The sequence below is a fragment of the Mauremys mutica genome, chromosome 2, assembly GCF_020497125.1.
Source record: "Mauremys mutica isolate MM-2020 ecotype Southern chromosome 2, ASM2049712v1, whole genome shotgun sequence".
Lineage (NCBI taxonomy): Eukaryota > Metazoa > Chordata > Testudines > Geoemydidae > Mauremys > Mauremys mutica.
In genome coordinates, this window is record NC_059073.1 from 100,103,452 (window position 1) to 100,130,649 (window position 27,198).

Sequence of the window (27,198 nt, forward strand, 5' to 3'; positions counted from 1 at the left end):
GACTTGGGAATTATAACAGCAGATATTGGAAGTAGATGCACCTGGGAAATATATAAGAAAGAAGGAATGGGGAATGATCATTTCCCTATACTTATTACATTTCAGGGCAAGGTACCATTGAAGATCATGCAAAATTACCACCAGGTATTTTACAAAAGCTAACTGGGAGCTATTGACAAGTAAATGTACTGAATTTGTGAATGTTCAGTGTGCACAAGAGGACATAGAAAATTTAAACAACAATATGATAAAGATATTAATAGCATTACAATAGCAAAACCTAAGGTATTGAAGCTCCCCAAAACTAAAATCCCACTTCCATGATGGAATAAGGACCATAAAATGGCAATTAAAGAAAGCAACAAAGTCTATGAAAAAGCAAAATATACAATGAATAGTAAGATCCAATGAAGTATAAAAGAAGTAAGGCAATAGAATTATTTTTAAAAAAATCAAAGAAAGAAAGTTGGAGGAAGTCTGTGGGTGGAAAAATAAAGATACCAAGACATTAGACATATATACAAGCAAATTAGAAGAATTAATGGAATTCAGACTAAGAATAGTCACATTAAGGTCTTTTGGGGACTGACAAAATAGTTAGAAGTTCTGATAATGAGAAAGTAGAAGTTTTGGCAGAAACTTTCCAAGGAGTGAGTAATGATGAAATCAAACTGCAGTTTTCCACCAGATTAAAAGACAATTATTTGAAGAGAATGAGGAATGATAATGTAGGTGGGGTAAACATGAAGATATTATACTGGATGTATGGTTTTGTATGCAGGAACTTGAGAAAGCTATTGATATCAGCAAGAATATATCCCCAGGTAATACATGTAACATAATGTTTAAATATTTCTCTGAAAGTATTTTGAGGATTCTCTTGGAATTATATAACACTATATGGGAAAAAAGGAGAGATACCAGTAGGGTGGAGACATACAATAGTAATTCCAGTACAATAACCAAGCAAACCATCCACACAACTGGATGTTTATAGACCTATTGCCCTGACATCCTGTCTGGGTAAAATTATGGAGACACTGGTGAATGAAAGATTGGTTGCCTATTTGGAAAACAATGGCATTATAGATAAGATGCAGAGTGGTTTTAGGAGAGGAAGATGCACCATTGATCATATTGTTAAATTAGAAACTGAAAAAAGTATGAGGCACAAGGATTTCATGATAGCTGTCTTTCTAGATATTGAAAAGGCATATGACTTACTCTGGAGGGCAGGTTAATTGTACAAACTAGGTACACTAGGAATAAGGGGAAGAATGTATGGATGTCTTAGAGACTCTCTGAGTAACAGGACCATGCAGGTCAGAACTGAGACAGTTATGTCATCTATGAGTAATATTAAAAATGGTACACAACAGGGAAGTGTTATCAGCATGACCTTGTTTAATATTATAATAAATGATCTCCCAAACCAAATAAGTGCCAGGGTAGGTGTCATTTCTTATTCACAGATGATTGCGCTGTGTGGGTTAGGAGCAGGACTACTAAGGAGGTAGAGAAAAAGAATCAATAAAGCATTACGAGAGACTTATGATTGGGGAAAAGCATGGATTTCAAGTTCTCCATTGCCAAAACCAAAGCACTTATGTTTACAAAATGGAAAGTTACAAAGGAATATACACTATATCGGTCTGGAGAAAAAATAGATATTGTTAAAAGGTTTAAATTCCTAGAGTAATATTTGATTCTAAATTTCTTTGGAAAGATCATATAGACTATATTAAAGATAAATATACAGGAAGGATTCACCTGCGCTTAAGTCTTCCTGGGACTATTCAGGGGCAGATAAGAAAATACTGCTGATTATATACAGCATCTTAATCAAACTGGTTATTGACTATGGCTGCCAATCTTTTGGATTGGCATCCAAATCAGAATCTAAAAAATTAGTTTTAGTACAAACCCAGGCACTATGATTTGTGTAAGATGCATTTATTAAACTCCTGCATGTGCACTAACGATAGCTTCTAGTAAAATGCCAATTACACTTTGAATGAAACTACTGGGCCTAATTTTCTGGGCCAAAGTTAATGGGAACTGTAATGATGAAAGCATCAAACAAATATATGAGGATTGTTGCAAATTCAATAGGTGAACTATAACACACCATGTTAGAACTCTACATGCCATGCAAGTTAAAGAGTGGATGCAGAAGTAGAAAGACAAAAAAAAGCTAAATAATGTCACAACTTTCAATCATGGGAAAATTAGTAATGGATGGAAAGTTGCATTTTGAAATGCAGATTTAAATTTATTTTATAAACCTGAGGGTGGGGGGAAGAAACACTAGATATTAAAACAAAGAAATGTATTAGTATATAGATGAAAAGGTGGACTTGGTTTTATCAAATATATATAGAAAAAAAAGTGAGGGTAGGGACAGTATATTGTATACCAAAAATTGGAATTAGTCCATCTAAAATAATATATGATTTTGTAGCTATCACGACAGCCAAACTAGTAGCAATTATGTTAGCACTAAATTGGACCTGGGATGTATGTCCTGCAGCAGCGGTCATTTTTTCAGATTTAGTCTCAGTCCCTATGGTGAAAAAAAAAGTATGTCTCAGTATGAAGAAGTGAGTTAATCAATAAAATTACATTACTAATTATAGAGTTAGTACAGATGGGCATTAGCATACAGCATTAGCTTGAATCCATGCACATATTGGGATAACAGGAAACAAAATGGTGGACAAAGAAGCTAAAAATGCTGTAAGAAATGGAAACATTGACATAGAAATACCTTTGAATAAACAGAAATTCAAAAGCCAAGTACACACAAATTTAAAAGAGCATGGCAAAAAATTTTGACTAGTGAAGCAGATTTTTCGAATTCTGCCAAACAGTTGAGGATAATGATGTACTTCCAGGCCTGGATAGGAAAAATAAAGTGATTTTATTTACAGTACTACTTGTTCATTGTGGCTTAAACAAAAATATTTTTTGAATAAATAGACACATGTGCACACTGTAAAGTGGAAGAAACAATTAATCACCTTTTATGGGTATGAAAGGGCTACGATACAGAAAAGGAAAATCTTTCTGAGGAATTCAAATGTCTTAAAGGAACAAAATTACTTTATTTAGTAAAAATATCAGCAAAATGAGGTAGTATTAGAAAGGTGTTTGTTACATTACCTGAGGGACACATAGCAGAGTGAGAGAATATAAAGCACACAGCATTTAGGAATTATAGTGGGTGGGAGGCTGGCAGCTGTGTAGACTATTTAGTTGTTTGCTTCTCCATTAAGGAAAAAAGAGAAGCAAAAAGGATCACTCTCTCTATATATAGAAGTCCTGCAGCTGCTGCAGGCTTGGAAGGAGCCCACAGGAGGAAGAGAACTCATCTATGGAAGCAAGCCCTGAATAAGGGTTCAGCGTGGCCATGAGAGCCCGAAAAGAACTGTCACAGTCCCTGGGGAGGGCGACACTCTCATTAGGCTCTGGGAAGAAATCTTGCATTGGCCTCCAGATCAGAGTCCTACAGGTGGAAACTGGCTCCCGGGAAGGAGTAACAAAGTCAGAAATCTGATAGAAGAAACTCACAGGGAGCAGATTAGGCTCTTGTGGGAGAAGTCCTGGGATAGAACTTGTAAGTGGGAGAAGGGAGATTGCAGGGGTAACTGACAGGATCCCTTGGGGAAGGAGGCAGCATGGGGAATCCTGCTGGAGAAGATGTAGTTATTAGTTGGCCTAAGAGGGGCTAAAGAAGAATTATTACTTTGGATCTGTTAGGATTTTTGTTTGAACCTTTCAGTTACCCCCAAAGGAGTTTGGTCTTGGCCAGAGGGCTGACCTACAGAAGACTGGGTGAGAGGCAATTGACCAGCAGGAGGCACCAGGGATGAGGGTCCATTGTAGCTTTGCACCCTGACACAAGGGGTGCTATGGTTGGTGAGTACACTACCTTACAGACCCCCCTCACTGTAGTCACTTAAGGGTTAATTTGTAGCATTTCACTTTCTCTAGTTTTGAAAGCTTTGAGTTTAACTTCTACATTTGACTAGAGAGTTTCTCTGAGGTAGACTTATGCTGTTTCCCCCAAAAATAATTGGATTACTTTCCTTAATAGGATTAGTATCTTTGTTGCTCTAGATATGCTTTAAACACAAGGTCAGAAAATTAACTACAATTGGCTTTTAGGCTTTTATCACATTCTGCTGCGGGAGCTTTTCCACAGTTAGAGAATAGCATGGTTTGAAATTAAAATACTGACAATAGTGGCTGCAAGTATAGGTTCCACTAGTGATCCAAACATGGAAAAAAAACAATCATTTCTAGAATGGGAGCCATAGGTTATGGAGGACAAAGTGCAGTTTGTTTCCTTAAGGTAAATTAATCACAATATACCATATAAGTTAAAGAGAGTTCTGGTTTCAGGCTCATAATGCACTGTCAACTGTCCTCTTAGGAAGAGAGAGTCATTTTAAAGGGACAAAATAAAATAACTTGTATCCTTAAATAAAGACCAAGAAAGAAAATGCTTTGCTTTAAGAAAAACAAACAAAAAAACATACACAACCAGAAAACTCACAGCTAGAATCAGGATAATTGTGTACATAGATATTACACAAGATAGACTTTTTCTAATACCTCTTTATTTCAACCTCCCCATTACTATAAAATTATTTAACTATTAAGAATACATGCCATTGTATTTTTTTGTATTAATTAAGGATGGAGAAATCCCATCCATGCATTTTAGCGTGTTCCAGAGAATTCAGATGTGTTTTTCCCAAAGGAAGGCTATATGTGCTTACTGTTTTTTAGTATGGCTAGAATTTTCTTCATTTTAATAGGTGTTTAAATGCCATGTATATTCCATAAGAGTTACTTTAACTCCAAGCTAACCATTTGATTATGGGAACATCTGCTATTTTAATGATCCAGAGTATTTCACAGTGAAGTCCCTCCCAGGCCAGACTAGTAGAATGTGAGGAAAGGAAAATTCCTAGGTGACCCAGGTGATTGCAAATGCTTTACAGTGCAAGAAAGTCCTTACACAAAACGTAAGTCCAGAAGTATTAAAACAGTTCCATGGTAAAAATAATTGAATATAACAGATACTTTCTTATCGGTAAAAATCTCATATTGAAAATTGACTGAGAACTTGAGGTACTATCAAAAATAAAAAACTAAGCTGTAAGATGCAGCAATAAATCACTGACTCCCAAAGGTATTGGTGGACCCTTTAAGAAGACCAAATAAAGAACCCAGCCTAAAAAGAATGGTAAACAACTGCCCCATCTGTCACATTCTGCCACACCATGCCATCAGGGCCAACAATTAAGCAAATAAGCATCTCCTCCTACATTTATTATTTACTTAATAAGATACAGAATAGTGAATGCCAAAGCACACTCCTCTGCATGCCTGCCTGGTATTTGGCCTCTTTCAGTGAGACATTTGTCTTTTCTATATCTCATATGCATTATATCAAAAACAAAGTTATAAACTATTTAAATAGACTTATTTAAGCTTTTTAGCTCTTTTTAAAAGAACTCCATCAAATGGAGCACTACAAAATTTGTAATTTTATCCAAATGAAACTGTTTATGCAAAAGAAAATGGGAGTGCTTTCCTGATCATTGACATTTCATAATGATCTAAACCTGTACTAATAGTAACCCAAATAAGGCAGAATCAATGAAATTCCTTATAAAGAAAATAACTCAACCACATGATCTATGATATTCCTAGGAAGGCCCAGTCTAATGGAATAGATACTTAGCAAATTTTGAGCTGTACTGAATAATTTCACTCTTGCTGAATTTAAATGAGCATATAGGCATATCTGGGAATTTTGCCTTTGACTTCATTGGAGCCAGGGTTTCATTCACAGCAGTAATAGATTCACATGGCAATGATGTAGTTGTGGTGCATGTAGAATGGACTCCCATCTTGAATGATTACTCCCAAGTTTTCTTCCTTCAGAAAGAGTCAATAGGGAGGTTGTGGTCATCTTAAATTCCTAAAAATTGCATCTTCCAGCCTCATTCATGGCTAGTCTCCTGTTTTACATCCTTCATCCTGAGCTCTATAAACCTTCTGGAGAAGAATACCTTCCTCTGTACATTGGACATGAACCCACAATTACAATTGTCTTGTTCTCAACTGGTGCATGACTGCAACTCGCTAGCGTCATCTAAGTATCTCATACTATGTGACAAAATCAACTGTTGTTAACTTTTCACACTGAAAACTCTCTTTAGTTTCCTCTTCTCAGCTGTTTTTAAAAGTCATGGTTTTGCTCCATAGAACCGGATTATCACTACCACATTAAACATTCATATCTTAGGTGTCAGACATCCTAGTGCCCAAATGGATTCTTTAAAAATGCTGAAATACCATTGATGCAAGACCAAGTCAACACGTGATTTCAGTTATAAAACCTCCTGCAGTCAACAAACTACCTAGGTGAAACTATTCACCCATGTCATTGCCACCTACATGAAGTATTGGCAGGTCATTTGTTTCTGTTTTATAGGAAGCATGCATTGCTTTGGTTTTATCACCATTAATCTTACATCTCATAGATTTTCCAGTTTTTTGCAGCCCTTCCAAAATTCACTGCAGTTAGTCAGTAGTCTCTCCAAGTAAGGCAATATCATACTCAAGATCCTCTGAAGATTAATTTTTACGTTTCACACCTCCTACTTTGACCTCTATCAGCTTTGTCATCAGGTAGTCTATTAGAACATTAAATAACATAGAACATATGCCTGATTCTAAAACCAGTCTGTAATATAACCATTGGCCCTCCCACAGCTAAATATACTACAGAACAGGTTCTACACTAGACACACTAAGTCTTCAAGCACCTTATGCTGGCATCGCAGTATTTACAATTCTGATCAATGCACTAAGCCAAAAGATGCAAAACTCTATTAAAGGGATATTAACTCCCTTTTGATGCTCTAGTCATTTTACAATAACATTGCAAAGAGCATATATAGCTTGGATTGTAGATTGACCTGCACAGAAACCACATTGGTTGTCTCTCATTTTGGGGTTGAGACATTCAGTAATATGATTGTAAACACCTTCCTTGGGAATGACAGCAGCATTATCCCCCTATAACTTTAAAAAAAGGGATGATAAGGCCCCTTTTACAAACTTCTGGAATGCAATCAGTATCCCAAACTTTTAGGACACCTCTATGAAGCCAGTGAATTAAATGTGGGACTTCACTTTTTAGCATTTCTGATGAAATATTGTCAAGACCACGTCCTTTATCATTTTATAACTATATGGCCACAAGCAATGCTTCCTCTAATGTCATCAGCCTGTCATCTTCTTCATTCATTTCTGTTTAAGTTGCTGTTTATATCTTGGTGGGGATCCATTCATTTATTCACAGAAATGCTAAAGACAATGCTTAAGTTGCACATCAGTATCCAGGTTTGGAAAGTTTCCATTTTTGTCCTTAACTGGCAAAGGCCATGAGAATGGATATCCAGTTAGGATCTTCAAAGTACCAAATACACATTTCTGGTCATGACTTTCAGAGACTTCAATACCCTGTGCCATACTATTCCATCATTGATTATGATCATTGCAACAGGTCCTCTTGACTTCTCATTCAAGACATTTCTTTTCCTCTATTGCCCATTTCTTCCTCTCTTCACTTATTCAACTCTGACCTTCTAGTGAATCCATTCTGCACTGTGCCTCTTTTTTTCGCTCCTATAATTTGATTTTATAATCTGTAATCCAATTTTGCTTTTTCATTCTCCTTAGTCCAAGTTGTTTTCCAGCAATCTCTGTGATAGAATCCCAAAATAAAGTCCACTCTTCCTCCAGAGTAGAAAGTTGGTCATCCAATATAGAATATTAGATGGAAATCTACCATATAACTATTAGCCATTGATTCATTATGAAGCTTATCAGCATTGGAGGTTTGATGTAATAGATACCCCTATCTGGAACCTTATTAAATGGAACATATTGTTGCTATTAGGAGTCAATTATCAGATTCCAGAGCAAGATCAGCACTCCTAAATACATGTACATTCTGGATAAGTTTAGTCAGGGGTTTCCAAACTAGAATGTGACCCAAGGTGGCATTGTCACCCAATGGATATTGAAATGTATACTGATGGCAATTTTTGTGCTGAAATGAAGTCAACATTACAAATAATCCACATGTGGAAGCAAATTCCAGATGCATACCATTATCTGTTCTTTCTTCCAGTAAGTTGTGTGGTCCCTGTACCAGTTCAAATCTAGTTCTATCATGGACAGTTCTCATGTTCATATCTTGTAAGAGAACAATATGAATTTGGGGTGATATACTAGATGCAATGTAATTGAAAATGGCATAAAAAGTTTTTCTTCCCCAAGTATTAGGTCTTGAATCATGTGGAGCAAATGCACTCATAATTACCACACATCCAACCTTCAAACTGAAATTGATGGCTATCAGGCATGGAGAATAACTGTGCCAAGTCAATAGTGCAAATTGTGTCCTCAAGGACAAAACCAGAGCACCACCAGTGTACCTGTCAGATGTATCACAGGTCTGACCACAAAATTGAAAGGTATGACCCTGTAATGGGTTGGACTCACCCCTGCGGCACCTCCTGCTGGTTGCTCTGGGGATTAGCTCTGTTCCAGCATTCGGAGCGCCCTCTTCAGGCTGGTGATCCACCTGTCTTCAGGCCCCCCGTGTCCCTCCCTGGACCTAGTGCCCTTTCACATGGGATGCTGCCCCCTAGCAGTAACCCCTTTCTCACTGGGTCTCCCCTCCTTAGGGAACCCTCACCCTCTATCCCCACCTTGCCTCAGTATTGGCTACTGAGTCATTGTCTAGCCCCACACCCTGGGGCAGACTGCAGTATCAGCCTACTCATCACTGGCAAGGAGGGTTTGGACCTGCTGCCCTGGCCTACCCCTGGGCTGCCCTCTGCAACCCCCAGTACCTGTTGGCCCACCACTAGGCCACAGCCTGGGGCTTTCTAGGCTGGAGCTCCCCAGCCTTCCCCAGCCCTGCTTCACTCAGGTATCCAGTCTCCAGCTCCTAAGCAGCCAGGCACATCTCTCTCTATAGCCAGAGAGAGACTGTCTGGCTCCTGGCTTCCCTGCCTTCTTATAAGGCCCTGTTCCTCAGTTTGGGGCATGGCCCCCAGCTGCAGCAACTTCCCCAATCAGCCCAGCTTTTAGAGCCACCGCTCTCAAGCCCTGCCAGGCCACTTTTAAACCCCTCACAGCAGGAGCAGCGTCCACCCTGCTACAGACCCCTACAAGTCAGAACTCTGTTCTCTGTGTTCGTATACTACCATGTCTCCTGCACATTGCATATATCAAAATACAATCCCATCCTCAGGTACCAGCATTTCCCCTCATCTCTGGGTTATAGAAAAAACATCATCATATGGTCTGACTCCTCTGCATAAATTGAACATTTTTGATTAGTCTTGAAGCTTGCTTCCACTGTGAGTAGCAGATGAAACTGCCAGTGTTTTATGTTCTTTTCGTCTGAATGTCAAAGCTAGAGATGTTTTATGGGACTGGTTTTCTAGGCCATCCCCCAACTCTCCTGCTTTATCCAGGCTTGTGACTGACATTAGGAACAAGGAACCCAGTCTCTGCATTAAACAGCATGTAACCTAAATTCAGCTCAGACACAACTGAACACACACAAAAGGCTGGAAGGGAGACAAGCCAGACAATGGTTACAGTAACAGAGCTATGGGATTATTCAGTTAAGGCATATTAACATCTTCCTGTTGCCACTGAATGTTTTGGATTGTACATTCACTTTGGTCACAACTAATCTAGTTCTCTGTTCTATTATTGGACTGGAAAATTGGGTCATTAAAGTTTGCTGGTGTAACCCAGCCTGAGACTTGGCTGCAGCCTTCTCCCTTTTCTCCTCAGGGTTATGGGTCCTGGGTTCACTTATAAAGGCATCTGGTGCTTCCACCCAAGGAAACCCTTCCTAGTGCAGAGAATGTAGCAGTCTTGTCCCTTGAAAAATATTTAACACATAATTTGTTACAGATGAGTGTCAGTCAGAGCACAAAAAATAAAATAGCTATCATAGTTCCCAGAGTAATGAAACAATAACGGGGGCTTTATTAGATATGGGGAACACAGGATAAGTGACAGTGAAATAGGAGATTAGGATAATAAAAGACAAAAATAACATTACATAAACTCTATCCCTCTCAATATTTAAAGCCAGTACTAACCACCCTGTGCTCTCTCCCAGCACCTGTCTAGGCAAATACTGAATTTAGGCTAAGTCTTTGATGAGTGGCGCAGCACTGTCCAGCACTGGACATCTTAAAATAACAAAATAAATAAACAAGGACGTTCTTACACACTATCCACACCATGGAGGCTAGGATCATCCTTCAGACACTCTGGTCTGAATTCCAGTGTACAATTAGGCTGGCTCTTGGTAGCCTGGCTGTGACTGTCCTCAACCTCCTGAGTTTCTGGTCTCTGCTGAGATGACACTGTTCAATGTCCCAAAAATCCCAAAAGGATTCAATCTTCCCTGGGGGTAGGAATGTAGAGAGTAGAAGGGTCCTCCCTGGCTGTGATATTTCGCTCTCTGCTACACTCCAAACATGGCCAAAACCAAAAGTAAAACTAAACCCTTTGTCTCTGGGTTTTGACTTCTGGTGGTTCTGGTAGTGTTCTTAACCAGTTTTATCTCCACCCTGGACCCTACGCAATCTGGGAAATAGAGTCCTGAGCCTTTGTAGCCATTGCTGCTGTAATCCAGGGGAGTGTCCCCTAGAGACCAAGTGTGGTATTTCAGGATCACCCCTTCTAAAGGGGTTACACAGGTAACCCATCAAGAATAGAAGTGACATTTTTGGTCATTTCACTTAACTCCCTTGCTCTTTAAAGGGAAGGGGCTGAGCTGAGCTGAGTTCTCCACACCCGTAGGGCATTTATCACATTGGGGACAGTCTTTCTCTTTTCCATTTGAAATCCTAGTGGAATAAGAATCACACTAGGACATTTGGAGGAATTTATCTATAGGTCAGCGGGTTCAGGAATGCAGCAAAAACTGAGGAAATGCAATGAGTACTTAGGAGCAGCCAATTATCACATGCATCACGGAGCAGAGTTCATAGTAAGACTATTTACTTAAATATATTACTGTGTGGCTGTGACCACTTTTATTGTCCTATTATATAGAGTGTTCTCTGAACAGTAATGTTCACTGTGCCTCTGAGAAGGAAGGGCACAACATCTTTCAACTTGCCTAAATTATCTTCCCTCGCCTCTTTCTAAGTGAGAGGAAAGGGGTGGGGATCCTGCTGAGAAACTCATTCAGCCAGCTGTTCTCACAAAGGCCTTCGGTCCAGGTTTAATCCTCAGCCTTTTCATCACCTTTCAGTTGCAAGTTTTAACTTTCCCTTTGAGTTGCCCTTTGTCCTCCTTTCTTGTAAAGCCTCTGCAGTTTGTTCTGATTTCTCTCCTACCACATCCTGTCCTCCTTTGGGGGAGGTGGAAAAGGGGGAGGGGAGGATGCAGTACGGTGTCTTTTACACTCTCTGTGAAGCATAAGTCACACACAGACTCTGCCAAAACACCCTCCCCTTTATTTTCCAAAGCCCATTTTCCCAGTTTGGATCTCTTTCCAAGCCTTTTGGTAACCTTTCTTGCTCTCTTTTTTCCCCCCTTCTTTTTTTTTCCTTCAGGAGTGGTTTATGTTTGTATTTGGTGATGAAAGTCAGATCAGGCTGGAGTTCCTGTAGACACCAACCATCTACTGCTTTGCATAATGAGGTCTCCAGAGGAAGATTTTTTTGCATCCTCAGATTGCAGGCACAAATAATTGTGGGCACAGTGTTACTCCCTCAATTACTCGCTGATATAATTGGATATGTGTGTCTCTGATTTGCAGGTGCAGTTGGGCATGTAAGAGTGAAAAAGGGGTCAATTTTTTATGAATTTGCCAAGGTATCAGTTACATTTTAAAGCTGAAATCTAACAAACTGGGTTTCCCAGTTGGATAAGTGTTATAGCCAATATAAAATGGAATCTAATAGGATAACCCCTTTTCACTGAGTACAAGGAGCAATAGCTTCCAATTTTTAATGCTGGGTTCTTTTCAGGTAAACTTTAAACTTATAGAGTATTTCTCAAATCAGGACGCTTACTTATTCTTAACCAGGCAACAATTTATTAATTCACTCAGGACCACATTAGTTAGTATACAATTAACCGTTCACCACTAAGTATAGACATAACTAACGTTCTAGGTCAGGGATCAGCAACCTTTGGCACGCGGCACACCAGGGTAAGCACCCTGGTGGGTCAGGCCGGTTTGTTTACCTGCCATGCCCGCAGGTTCAGCCGATCGCGGCTCCCACTGGCCGTGGTTCGCCACTCCAGGCCAATGGGGGCTGCGGGAAGTGGCGTGGGCCACGGGATGTGCTGGCCGCCGCTTCCCGCCGCCCCCATTGGCCTGGAGTGGCGAACCGCAGCCAGTGGAAGCCGCGATCGGCTGAACCTGCGGGCATGGCATGTAAACAAACCGGCCTGACCCACCAGGGTGCTTACCCTGGCGAGCCACATGCCAAAGGTTGACGATCCCTGTTCTAGGTGTTTACTATGCATACAATACAGTCTTGCAATTATCACAGGCTAGAATTAAGTCTGAGCAGTTAAACCAAGGAACAATGCAAATTACCAAGATTTCTTATTATATTTACTTATGATCATCAGTTCTCAATTCTTTAGTACCTAACATATTTATCACACTTCCAAGGATACGCTTTTAAGAGTGTGGTTACTATTGGCTTAATGGATTGGATCGAAAGGGGCAAACTTAGAATATCAAAAGCAATTGCTCAAAGTTACTGTTTTCAATGTCTCTTAGGACAATTTGCTTGGACTTATAGAGATAAAATAAAAAATATGTTTACCCAAGGTCTCATGAGAGAGTGTAGCCTCACATAGATAACTTGAAGAAATAGAAAGGGAACTACATTAACCTTGGGGTTTAGGAGAGTCCTGTCCACACAGTTGGTCAGGGTGTTGCTTACACTAACAATTCTGCAGCTTCTTAGTGGTTTCAGTCAGCCCTCCAGTTGCATGTGCTGATCACAGTTTATATACCCTAATTTCAGAACTTGTTTGAGGGGGGCACCCTCTGATTCTATTGAGCACATGCTAAGGGAGTGCTCAGACTTTAGCTCTCTGTTTCTCTGCTGCTTTTGCCAGTATCCAGTAGATAGGGTTGGTGTATAACAAAGTTCTTCAATCTTTTTCTTATCGGAGGCTTTTTATGTTTGATTCCTTTCAAGGATTGTATTTCATTCTTAGCCCCTATTATCAGTTGGGCCTCCCTCTTTTAAACAATGTTTCTTAATATTTCAAAATTATACCCCGGCTTATATGCTTCAACGTTCCTTCTTCCCTGTGACAGAAAATACCTATTATTTATAGAGTGTAACATTTATTTACAGTGAACACCAACAAAATCCCTTATAATCTTCTAAATCTTGAGGTCATAGTCTATACATTTTATTTACATAAGCATTTTACATTATTTAGTACTTCAAATAGAACAAGAGATATTATTCACATGCAGAAGGACATGGCTCTGATTACAACGCAAACAAATGAATTTGGGGTGAAAGATTATTCATGTTATATTTTAATTTATAAGGAAAACAATGAATAGTTTATAATTAAGGGTGAACACATGTGGCTTGGTTTTCTTGAGGTAACAGGTAATTTGCCCAATTTGATCATCAGTCTTACAGCCAGTTATTTCTAGTTTGCTTAATTTACAGCTTCCCCACCCATCTCTTGATCAAGTTACAATGTGCAGTGGGCCACTTTACATAGGAAAGCCAGGGGTCACCTTGGTTGGTAACTTGGAGGTATTTGTATCTAGGTTGGAAGGGAAAAAGGTATTTTATCCATATGCAAGCTATGAGAGAGTCTTGCCTAGGTGATTAACAGCACTCTCATTTAACAATTTTAGTTTCTGTTCTTGGAGAGGAAATCCTGACCTTGACTGATCCATAGATCCATACACAAATTGTCTCACATAATGTGAACTGTTTTCGTATGGTCTTTACTTCCTAAGTGGATCCTATTTTGGGATAAACAGAGGTAAATAGCTTTTCTAATTTTTGTTGGGGCCAGAAGGAAACAGTAGTTATTAATCTTTCAAGGCATATTTGTCCTATACATTCCTTACAAGCACTCAGAGCAGTGTTTCCCAAACTTGGGATGCCACTTGTGTAGGGAAAGCCCCTGGTGGGCCAGGCCGGTTTGTTTACCTGCCGCGTCCGCAGGTCCAGCCAATCATGGCTCCCACTGCTTGTGGTTCAATGCTCCAGGCCAATGGAGGTTGCTGGAAGCGGCACGGGCCAAGGGACATACTGGCCGCTGCTTCCAGCAGCTCCCATTGGCCTGGAGCAGCGATGACTATCTAGTCTGAACTCCTGGATAACCCAAGCTATAGAATTTTATGAAGTGATTCCTGCATCTAGCCCATAACTTCTGGTTGAGCTAGAGCAATACTTTTAAACAGACTCCACATTTTTATTTAAAGACTTTGAGTGAGTGAGAATCCATCACTCCCTAGTTTAGTTGTTATAATGGTTAATTTCCCTCATTGATAAAATGTGTGCTTTACTTCTAGTCTGAATTTTCTAGCTAGCCCCTGGATCTCATTATGCCATTTTCTACTAGACTGAAGATCCTTCTATTGTAAGAAAACATTTCCCTATGTATGCATTTATAATGACTTATTAATCTTTTTTTGTTAAGCTAAATAGGTTGAGCCTCTTTAGTCTCTTAATATAACACAGGTTTTCCATACTTCAACTCATTCTTGTAGCTCTTTTCTAAATCCTTTCTCATTTGTCAACATCAGTTAGATTGATCTAGTATTAGTTCAAGCAGATGATGGATTTGCAAGAAAAGTTAGCAAGATGCTATATAAAGAAAAGAATAAGTACAAATGGATCAATTAATGTGTGTGTATACTGAATTTAATATAGACTAAACTGGGTTACATCCAGATTGCTGTTCTGTCTTCTTTGTTTTCCATATGGTTAAAAAAGGTGATAACAGAAATGCAACTAACAAAAAAATAATAAAGTAGTTTTTTCCTTTTTTTATAAAAACAAAATGTAAGGGATCATGATAAGCTTCTTGATTTTCAGAAGTTACACCCCTCAGGTTGGGCATCCAAAAATTAAAGTAAGAAAACTCATTAGTCAATTTTGAAAATCTTGTCTTATATGAGGTGGATTACCTGCTAAAAGTCAGTGGGAGATACAGGTGTTCATTATGTCTTAGCATCGAGCCATTTATGTGATGGAGTATACAAACCCAGACTGGGCAACATAGGGTTAACAAGCTAATGTGGGCTCAGGTGGCTCCACCCCATCTCACCTATGAAAGATGTCAAAATTGGAGGGAGGAGCTTAAAAGGGAGAAATCCAGCTCAGGTGATGGGAGACCAGGGATGAGAGCAGACCTTCTGTCCTGGAGAGAGGACCAGCTGAAGGCAGGAGTTCCTTGAAAGATTGCTTCCTGACAGCCCCTACCTGCAGGGAGGGCCCAGTGCTGACTTACCTTGAGAGGGGACTATTCCTCTCTATTTAGTTGTGAACTCAGTTTAAGGCCACAGTCTGACAAGGCTCACTGAAGGAAGAGAGCCTTAACCCAAATTTGGGATGATTCTTTTTTGTTAATTCCCTGTGTGACTACCACAGAAAGGGCTGAGTGTCTTTGGACTGAACTGGAGTGGGAAAATGACCCAGCTGTCACACAGCTTCAGCTCAGGTGAGTGTTATGGCCCCAGCCTGAGATTAGGGGGTGTCCTAGGGTAGGAATTTTGGCAACTGTATGTTGTACTACATTTAACATGTTAGTTTAAAAGCTGGTTGTTCTTTTAGTAGATGTTTCAGAAGTAGTGTATATTTTGTTAAGATTTTGTCTTATGATGAATAAGCAAAATGTTCCATAGTGCTTAGAGCTAAACAAACAGATCTTCCTTCTGGATGTGGAAATCTATGTCATATTTCCAAATTCACCATGTTCTATCTTTATTCACTGTGTCCTACTAGTAGGGATCTCCCCTAAAGGCCAAACCTAGGTGATTGGCAACCCAGGGCAGAAAAAGTTTGACACTCAGCTCCTGATGAGTGGCCTGGACAAGTGCCCCCACAGGACCTCCCCCACTGCAAAAGAGGAACCAGGTAGTGATGTGGCACCCCCCACCCCCGATTCTGATTCTTCCAGGGTGACTTCCCCTATCACCTACTTCTAAGGCTAGCCTTGTCATTTGCGGCATATTGATGGAGAAAATGATGCTTGGATTTGATGGCAATTCCTTTTCTGTAACATCTGTGACTTATTTTGTGAAGTCACTGGGGAGTTGCCAGTATGTTACATCACTCAGGATCAGGCCAATGTTATTAACTAAAAAAGTTGTGTGTTTGTATGGGCCCAGTACTGAAGTCTTTATGCAAAGAAAAGTCCCATTAATGTCAACTGGACCACCACATACCATAGGGAACTTTGTGTTAAATGGTACAGATCATTGCAAGTATAAGGAAGGGTATCAAAAGAAATATGGGAGTAACAGGAGTTTATACTAACATGCATTTCATTACATCTTACCTAGTGACTGTTGAGCAATCCCCAGAACAATATACCATATTCACTATTTTTGTCCACCAGTATAGCAGACTTGCATATCTCGGCTCCCCAAGTTAGATACAGCTTTTCTACAAATTATGGGGGAAGGGTCAAGTAGAACAATAGTATAGGTACTATATATGCAAATACCATTTAATCATTTTTATTTCATTGGATTGGCATTTTCAATGAAAAAATGTTCTGTCAAAAAAATGTCAAGTTGCTCTCGTTAACAATAGTCCCAGTTTAAATTTTGCATTTACTATTTAAGGGCCCTATAAAGGCCTTGATATCAAAGACAAAATTTTATTGACTTAAAAGAGATAACAATTTGGGGCCCCAATCTGAAATGAAGGCACATAGCCTTACTCTTTAGAAAAAACATTGTACTAGCTGTTTCTCCTTATCTTCCAAGGATAAGGTCTGTCATCTCAGGTATATCCCTTAGGCTTTTACTAATTTTCTGGTTGAATCCCTCTTCCCCCCTTAAGGGTCCCACATTGATTTGTTGTTATCCCATGCTGTGTAATGGCAAATTTAGATGTTAAGCACCCTGTGGCAGTCACACTTTTTTCTTATTTATTTATTGATCTGTAAAGTACCGCAGATGCTGATGACACTGTATAAATAATTATCCGATTATCCAAATTCTGTGTTATCTGAAATTCTTTTGTTCCTCTAAACCTAAAATTCATAAAGAATCTGAAATAGATTTTGTCCAAAGGTTTTGGATATTTCAGAGATATTTGAATAATTGGAATTTACTTGTAGATGAAATTCAGTGAAGATTTTTACCTCAGGGTTTATTTTTTTTAAAATGCAGCAATATAATAAAGGAGAAAGCCTGCAAAGTCAAAATCTAACATGTACCCCAGATCTGGTGTTCAGTATCTCTAGAAACTGAAGACGTCTCTCCACTGGAAAGTACAACATAGGCAGTTGCAGTGTAAGCTTCCTCATATTGCCCACAAATTTCTTAGTCATGCCCTAGAATGACTTACTTTCTAGGGGTACGTCTTCACTACCGGCAGTATCGGCGGGTAGCAATCGATTTCTCGGGGATCGATATATCGCGTCTCATCTAGACGCGATATATCGATCCCCGAACGTGCTCCTGTCGACTCCGGAACTCCACCAACGTGAACGGCGGTAGCGGAGTCGACATGCGGAGCCGCGGACATCGATCCCGCGCCGTGAGAACGGTAAGTAATTTGATCTAAGGTACTTCGGCTTCAGCTACGCTATTCACCCCCCCCCCCCGAGTGTAGACCAGCCCTCTGAGTGAGAAGGTAAGTTAATCTCTGTTATTCAGTTCTTTGCTAATACAGTATTGACAAAAATAGTGTCAATTGTTGAAAAACACGGTGATAGATATTTTTGGTGTGGACACTTTTCAATAAGGAATTCAACTGGGAATATCAAATCACTTCAAACTAGCCATTAAAAAAAACAACAACATCACATAGCTGTCAGTTATGGAGGTGGAGTCAATACACAGTTAATGTAAAATGGGAAAAGATGGGGATGTGGGTCTTGGTAGCATGCATAAATGTTAAATTCTTCCCCTAAGGAATATGACTATTATTCCCCTGCGCTTGTGATCAGTATCAAATTAACCTTCCCCTCAAGGTCTCCCACCATGTAATTAACTGATTTCTGTGTGTTTGCCAGTGCAATAGAACAAAGCAAATTTCTGTGGTGACCGTATCCCCTCTGATTTACTACTTTCCAAGTGATTATTCCAAAATAAAGTAAAAACACAAGCCATTTATGATGAAGCCTAATAGATAAAAGTCTGAAAAATGCCTTGAAGTAGTGTAGCATAGAGTAATATGCAGAACAATTCAGACCACCTGATTTATTTTATGTAGGAGTATAAGAAAGTCTCAAAGTTGTTAGATTCACTGTCTACTTTACACTATGATTGATTCCATCTATTGTTGTCTCTTTAAAATTATCGTCTTTTATTAAGGCCAAAAAGCCATTCATTTTTAAAGATAGATTGCAAGCATTTTTTTATTTACCTCTGCTGGCAAAATTAGATATTTTTGTAGGAAAATAATAATTAGATCTGTTGTTCATTATATTTGATTTGCAACTCACTATTTGGAACTGCAGGGCATAATCCAAATAGGAATACCAGCAAAATAATGTGATTATAACAGGATGTTTTGATCCATTGTAAAATATAATTTAAAAATGGGCCTTTTGAATTTGAGTGACAAAATTATTCCCCCTCTATACCCTTTGGGAAGAGAGAAAGATAATTTGACTGTACACAAGGGAATAAAGGTTGGAGGGTAGCACCACTGAGTGATTTCTCACTGAATATAACTAGAAACTGAGACTCAGACTGGAATTTGCTTTTCAGCGTCTTACCTACACTAACACAGGACCCATTCTCCTTTGAGTAGTGTCATTATGGGTGCTCCACATCAGCATGTGCCTGTGCACTCTTGATTGGAGATTGGGTCTATGCTTATGCCCTAGATATCCTTGACCTCCTGGATGAATGTATATGGGGATAAAGGGGGACCCGCCGCCACTCCAATTCTTCACAACTGCCTGTGGCTTGAGACAGCAAGTTGTGTTATCTGTCAGCTAGCCATGAGGCTTGTTACCTCTCTCCATGTTTTTTTCTTTTGGTATTTTCTTTTATTTTTTCTATTAGCACAGTTTGCGCTGGGGGCATGGTTGGGTTTCCTCTTCCCTTCTTCGTTTGCCCACTGTGGGCCTTTTTCTTTCCTTGAGCCTTGATCTGCAGCCTCAAGTGCGAGTTCTGCCCAACCCCCAGGCTTCAAACCCTGCCAAACCTGCTATAGGTATTTTCCCCACAGCGATGGAGATTCAAGCTGCTGCTACTGCCTGGGAGAGAGTCACATCCCCTCCAAATTTAAGATCTGCTCAGGACTTAAAAGCAGCTATAAGAAATTGTGGGAGGACAGACAGGGTGTGAAAACACACCCTCTGCAGCGCTGCAAATTGCGGCGCTACAAAGCGCCAGTGTAGTCAAAGCCCCAGCGCTGGGAGCCGCGCTCCCAGCGCTGTCCGTTATTCCCCACAGGGAGGTGAAGTACGGACAGCGCTGGGAGAGTTTTCTCCCAGCGCTGGCGCTTTGACTACACGTAGCGCTTCAAAGCGCTGCTGCGGCAGCGCTGCCGCGGCAGCGCTTTGAAATGCAAGTGTAGCCAAAGCCTAAGTCTCCTGTTGTTGGGGACCTTGTGGGATCTGAATCAACCCACTGTACCTTGGATTTTGTTGCTCAGAGAGCCCTGGCATCCATCTCTCCTGCCGCAGTAAGCATAGACTCAGGGGTCCCTTTAGAACCATGCAGATCCTCAAAGAAGAAAAAGACATGATTATCCAAAATGGGCTAAAAGAAGGGGAAAGTCACCTTCTCATTCTAGGTCTCAGGAAATGTCAAGTCCCAATATGGCTACAGCTGAGCCTCTCATCCCAGTATGGTACAGAAGATCATGCTGTGTACTAAGAAGTTAACTGCTAGAACCTTTCCCCACTGGAGGGTAGGACTCCAGGGCCATCCTGCTGCTGGAACCTTTCCCTATGGCAGGTGTGGATTCCAGCAGGTCCCTCCTGGTGGAGGCTTTCCCTGCTACAGAGAAAGATTCCAACAGTGGGGAAAGGCTCTGACATGTGTAACTGCATAGCTTGCTTTTCACTGCCGCACAAAGCTATGCATACCTTACATATTGCCAAAAGTGGTGTGTTGTGTAGATATAGCCTTGGGTTGGACTTTGTGGGGTGGGGACTGTGTAACTGTGCGTAGGGTGGGGTTGGTGACCTGCATGTGCGAGTAGATTCTGGGGAGCCTGTGCATGTTTGTGTATTTGCAGAATTTGGGGGGCAGTATCCAAGAGAGAGCTTTTGGGAATGGGAGGCAGGAGTGTGTATCTGGGGACAATTGTGGCCTCATCGTGCTAGACACTTAAAGATGGTAAGAAGAAACAATCCCTGTCCTGATGAGCTCATTAATTACTTTAAGAAAAGACCCAAGAGGGGAAAAAAAAGCTGTAGGAAATTACATATCAAACAAAACAAAAAATACCTCAAAACTATTTTAAAATGTTATTATAATTGCAGTCAAGCCCCCAAAAGATAGAAAATGTCAGATTTACAATTGCCTATTCAATTAATTCTGCCCCTTCATGCATATGCATGATGACAAAGTCTTTGGTGACAAGATAACACTGTTTTTTCCAAGTCTAGGCATGTTGTGGGTTTTGGCTTTTTTTTTTAAAGGAACTACTAATTTGAAGTTGCTCAGCAGTTTGGAATGTTAGAAAAATGGGGAAAATGGATTAGTGGGCAGAAGACAAGTGAATCAGTCAAAGGTGTATGATGAATTCATTTATCATGCACCAATGCAGTGTCAATTATCATATGGATATTACCTCCACATATGTGATCCTATATATTTAATCAAGTCATAGAGAAGTAAACCAAACTTTAGTTACCAAAACTAAAATGATCTACTATAAACTATGGACACATTTTTCTCAAGCATTCAGAGATATATACTGTCTGGGGGGAGGGATAGCTCAGTGGTTTGAGCATTGGCATGCTAAATCCAGGGTTTTAAGTTCAATCTTTGAGGGGGCCACTTAGAGATCTAGGGCAAAATCAGTACTTGGGCCTGCTAGTGAAGGCAGGGGGCTGGACTTGATGACCCTTCAGGGTCCCTTCCTGTTCTATGAGATAGGTATATCTCTATAATATCATAATGTTAATCTATTTTCACATTTGGATAGTCCACCAAAAAAAGTATGATTACTTTAAGACACCAACAAATAAGTACATTTTAGAGCTTGTCATTCAAGTACATTCAACAGTACATTTTAGAGCTTGTCTTTGACATTATAAATGTGTTATTTTGCACGACTTTTAAGTAATTATTTTTCTCTGGCATTTTTACATCCTTAAAGTCTCTTGATTATTTCCCCCCCATCTCCTGCCATTATATAGTTATATCCAGCTGCAAAGGCAGGTGAGAAACTGCCTCTGTAGCAGACTGTAGTGCTTGTCTCAGCTAGTAATACTTTTCCTCCCCTTCCCCTAGACACTGAAAATATCCCTCTCTTTGCAGCTAGAACCTGCTCAGTCTGATTAGCTCTAATCTTCTTTTCTTCTGAGGCTATTCATATCTACAGTTCTGCCAATTCATTGCTGGTATCACAAGGGTAACCACCACAAAAGGGCAATTGTTATGCTTCAGTGCCTTTTTGCATAAATATGTCTCCCAAAATCTAATTTTGTGATATCTATTGTTTTAAGATATCAGTTACCATACATAACAATGGGTTTAGATTTGGTCTAATGCATGCATGCTGTATACACAGACTCAGGTGACAAGAGTTTATATAAACAAGCTAAAAGGGAATATTTTGAATATTCCCTGTTGAATATTTTCCTACTTTTACATTTCAGTTTCACCTAAGACATTCTAGGGCAAATCTTCACAGTGCTCCGGAAGGTCTTGTCTCTGTTCGTATCAGCATTTACACATTGAATAAACGTCTTTGGACTCCAGTTCCATGTCCCTACACTCCTTCAGGGCAAACATATCCAATCTTCAAAAATATACCAGACTATAGTAAAAAATGTGCTTTAGATGGCTTGATAGATCAGGTGACATAACCATATATTTCCCTTGTAAAGCCTGCAAAGAGATTTATGTAAGATACATGCTATAAAACATGGTTTAACTGACCAGAAGAAATTAGGATAATTTTGTCAAATCTAAAGGATGAAAAATATTATGTAGATCAGTTGCCAGGACTCTCTGAAGTCATTCGTGATCATCTTTAGATTTTGAAAACCAATCACTAGAATGGGGTATGAAGGTGTGCAAAGAATATTTATATAATAACTTCACTGATGTAGATTCCAAATACTTGTAGGATGACCCTAATTCCTGGCAGAAGATTGAAACCTGAAAAGAAAGCTCATTGGATAGAGCATCACTTAAGTAAACAATAAGCTAAAGCTTTAAGTAAAGCTTCCTAAGGCAGTTTGATGTGTTTTGTGGTGGCTTGTCTCTGTGTGGTTACTGGCTTTAATGTCAGATGAGAAAGGCCTGATCAAAGCTCCCATTGAAGTCAATGGAACTGTTCCCATCCACTTCAATGAAAGTTGGTTTCTCTTTCTGTATGTTTCCCACTAAAGGGACAAGCAGGTGGTTCACCTCAGTACCAACACTTCTGTGAGGCCATATCAGTTTCAACAGAGTTTAAAAACTTTTATTTGTGTCAAGTTTGTGGATTTCCAATGAAGTTTGAATACAGGAGAGTCATGTTCCCCTCCCACAGTTTGACCCTGCTGTCCAACAACCCAGTACTATTAGGCAGTATAGAGACATAGATCCAGTATTGCCAACCCCAAACTATTACAAATAATGAGTCAGGATCCTCAGAATCATGAGCTTAAATAAATATTGGGTTATTTCTATTTGTCTACTGCTTTCTGACTCTTTAGGCTGCACTTGGGTTACATTTTCAAGCTTTTCTCTGCAAGCATGATAGCGAGAAAGTTACTTTTTTTTAAAACAAAGCTGAGATTCGTATGTAATAGTTTGTCTCCAAAAATTTGCACTTTAAGTAAAATTTAGTCAAATAATGCAAGGCACAAGTTGGCAACACTGTCAATCATGCATCAACACATTACATCATAGAGGGAGAGAAAAGGAGAACAGGGAAACATTGTCTCCAAATCAAGAGTCTCACTAATTTATAACAAATGCTCCAAGTGCCAATAGACACAAGTGCCATATTGACAATGTGGAGAAAAGGGAACAAGTTATTTCCATAAATTATAAGAAAAGAGAAAATGCTAAAATGCTGTATTGACATATGCAGTTTTAAAAAAGACATAGAAAAAATGTGTAAAGCACAGTATTTCCTTCTTAGGCCCCGAAAAGGGAGGATTGTGAATGACTGGATCCTCCTTATCCATCCTCCAACTTTCTGTGGAGGTCCCATAGGATTCTGTCCTTGATCCCTTCTCTTCCCTGTGTCTGGACAGTCTCATTCACCATCATGATTTCAGCTATCATTGCCATACAGATGATTCATACATCTATTTTTGCACACCAGGCCAGCCTCTTCCTGTGCAAACTAGAGTCATAGGCTGTCTTTCTGACATCTCTTCATAGATGTCCAGCCACCGGCTTCAGACCAATGTGTCCAAAACAGAACCTTTAATCTTTCCCCCTCCTTTCTTTTATCAGTCACTGTAGACAAAACCACCAACCTCCCTGTCACTCAGTCCTGTAACCTGTGCATTGTCTTTGACTTGGTCCTCTTTCTAGATCTGCCCATCCAGGCAATGTCTAAACCTTGCTAATTTTTTTTCTTGCACAACGTCTCTAAAAGTCAGCCTTTCCTTTATGTCCACACAGCTAAAACTCTCATCTAGGTCATGGGTTACTTCATGCCTTGACAGAACAACCTCCTCCTCTCTGGCCAGAACAAATACCACCTTGCCCCACTTATATCCATTCAAAATGCTACTGCAAAGTTCATTTTTCTGGCTTGCCATCCCTGTCTTTGTATCCCTCCATTGGCTCCTCCTTCACCACAACATCAGAAAGCTACTTGTTTTCACTTTTAAGGCTTTTCACACCCTATCAACTCTTAGGTGGTATTGAGATATAAATTCCTGTCCTCCATTCTGCAAATGATGCCAATCTTGATTTCCCATTTATAAATTTTTCAACAAGCACCTTCATTTCTTCTCCATACTGCTCCTTATGTATAGGAGGAACTCCCCATAAAAATCTGCAAAGCCATCATATTCTTCTCCTTCAGATCCCTCCTTAAAATTCTCCTGTGCCATGTTGCCTACAAAAAAATCTTGACAATGGTTAGGCAACTGGTGTGCTGAGCCCTCTGATTGTCATATTCTCATTGTAATTTTTTTTTACTCCTCTGGCTCTTTGTTATATTCATCTCTAGTCTCATATTTAGATCATAAGCTTTTTAGGACAGGAACTACCTCTTTGTTATGCATTTGTATAGTGCCTAGCAAAATGGCATTGGGGCCTCTAGGTGCTATCACAATACAAATAATGATTAATAGACAAAAACAAACATGTTTTTGTATAATTTTGGGTGTAATGGTAGTGTTTGTTTATCTTCTATGCTAGGAAATAGGGGTGGGGTTTGGCATTGGAAAGGGAAATTACCTAACCACGGATTGATATGGCTTGTGACAGGATCACGATCCCTGATTCCAGCTACCAAGACACTTCACAGAGGCATCCTGTGGACCTTATTGGCCACTTCTGCTTTTTGGCAAGTACTTCATAGTTTCAACTGTAGAACTATTGGCAGTCTATGTACAGGCAGGTCTCAACTCTACATTGAGTGGAGCTTCAGCATAAATCATAGTGTTTCTCACATCATCTGGGTATGAACGTCAGGATTCTAACAACTAGTTTTGGATTGAGTAATAATACCAGCTTGAATCTCCATGATCCACTCTGTAATAATATGTCATCCTAAGGCCACCATATGACAATGTGAGAACCCCTGCCTGTTGGGAGTTAGTCTAGTTCATGAGTGTTAAGAATCCCAAGCTGTATCACAAACTGCTGAAGCTCTACTAATAAAAGAACATTAATCTCAGACCTTTACATGTCCCTCAATTAACTACCACAGAATACTACACTATGTGGCTCTGGGTGCCCTATTTGCATAATTTTACTACATGTTTGATTTGCATATTGGATGATAGCCTTTAACAATACAGTTTAGATATTAGAATTCAAATACTTGCGTACACCACTCATGAAAAGTGGTACAGAGATTTGGTTGTGGAAAGCAAAATATATCAATGAGTCGACATTGTCCTTCAGTAATTGAGAATTAGGTAGGTTGTTCATTTAGATAATTCAGTCTATTATTTCAGTTACTTTCCTGACTGTGTTTCTCATCGGCACTCCAGCTCATCCCTGCCGATGTCCAGTGGTGTGTTCTATGTAGATGTGCCTCGACCACCCGATGGCATCTGATACCATGAGTTGCTGCATCAGCTGAGTGTAGCTTTTACTAATTCTGCATTCTCTCAGCACTCGCTCATTCCTGGGGTCCCATGTGCCTAAGGTTCCAATAATCAGTGCATGTGTCTGGACCTGGTAACCCTTAGCTCTCAAGATTTCTGCCAAAGGGGCATATTTCTCTACCTTTTCATAGAATCATAGAATCTCAGGGTTGGAAGGGACCTCAGGAGGTCATCTAGTCCAACCCCCTGCTCAAAGCAGGACCAAACCCAACTAAATCATCCCAGCCAGGGCTTTGTCAAGCCTGACCTTAAAAACCTCTAAGGAAGGAGATTCCACCACCTCCCTAGGTAACCCATTCCAGTTCTTCACCACCCTACTAGTGAAAAAGTTTTTCCTAATGTCCAACCTAAACCTCCCCCTCTGCAACTTGAGACCATTACTCCTTGTTCTGTCATCTTCTACCACTGAGAACAGTCTAGATCCATCCTCTTTGGAACCCCCTTTCAGGTAGTTGAAAGCAGCTATCAAATCCCCCCTCATTCTTCTCTTCTGCAGGGTAAACAATCTCAGTTCCCTCAGCCTCTCCTCATAAGTCATGTGCTCCAGCCCCCTAATCATTTTTGTTGCCCTCCGCTGGACTCTCTCCAATTTATCCACATCCTTCTTGTAGTGTGGGGCCCAAAACTGGACACAGTACTCCAAATGAGGCCTCACCAGTGCTGAATAGAGGGGAATGATCACATCCCTCGATCTGCTGGAAATGCCCCTACTTATACAACCCAAAATGCTATTAGCCTTCTTGGCAACAAGGGCACACTGTTGACTCATATTCAGCTTTTCGTCCACCATAACCCCTAGGTCCTTTTCTGCAGAACTGCTGCCCAGCCATTTGGTCCCTAGTCTGTAGCAGTGCATGGGATTCTTCTGTCCTAAGTGCAGGACTCTGCACTTGTCCTTGTTGAACCTCATCATATTTCTTTTGGCCCAATCCTCTAAGCTTGAGCTCGGGCATCGTGGAAGGCTGGAGTCCTGTTCTCGAACGGCACTGTGATGTCCACCATGATGATCTTCTTCCAGTCCTCATTGGTGATAACGATGTCTGGTCGCAGTTGGCCCTGTGGATGAACATCCAGTTGGCAAATTGGATTAAGCTGCCTGTTGGGAGGAAGTGGTTGCTGGCATCCCACTTTCACGTCACCTCGAACGCCTTGGCCTGGTCCAGCTTCCATTTCAGGTTTTCTACATATTGGCAGTGGATGGCATCCTTCAGGGTTCTCTCCTGCATAGCTCTAGGAGTGATGATAGTGTGATCTGTATTCTTCACCTGTGACACCAGGACTCCCAGCTCGTGATGTTCCTCACACCACATCCAGTGGCAGACGATATGCTTCTCCAGTTGTCACATAGCATTGCGGGCACAAGTCCAGAGCAAAGCAAAGTCTCCCATGTCTCTTCCAAATTCACCTTCCAGTGAGCCACTCAGGTAGGTGGTGACATCTTGGATGGAGAGGGTCCTGGTG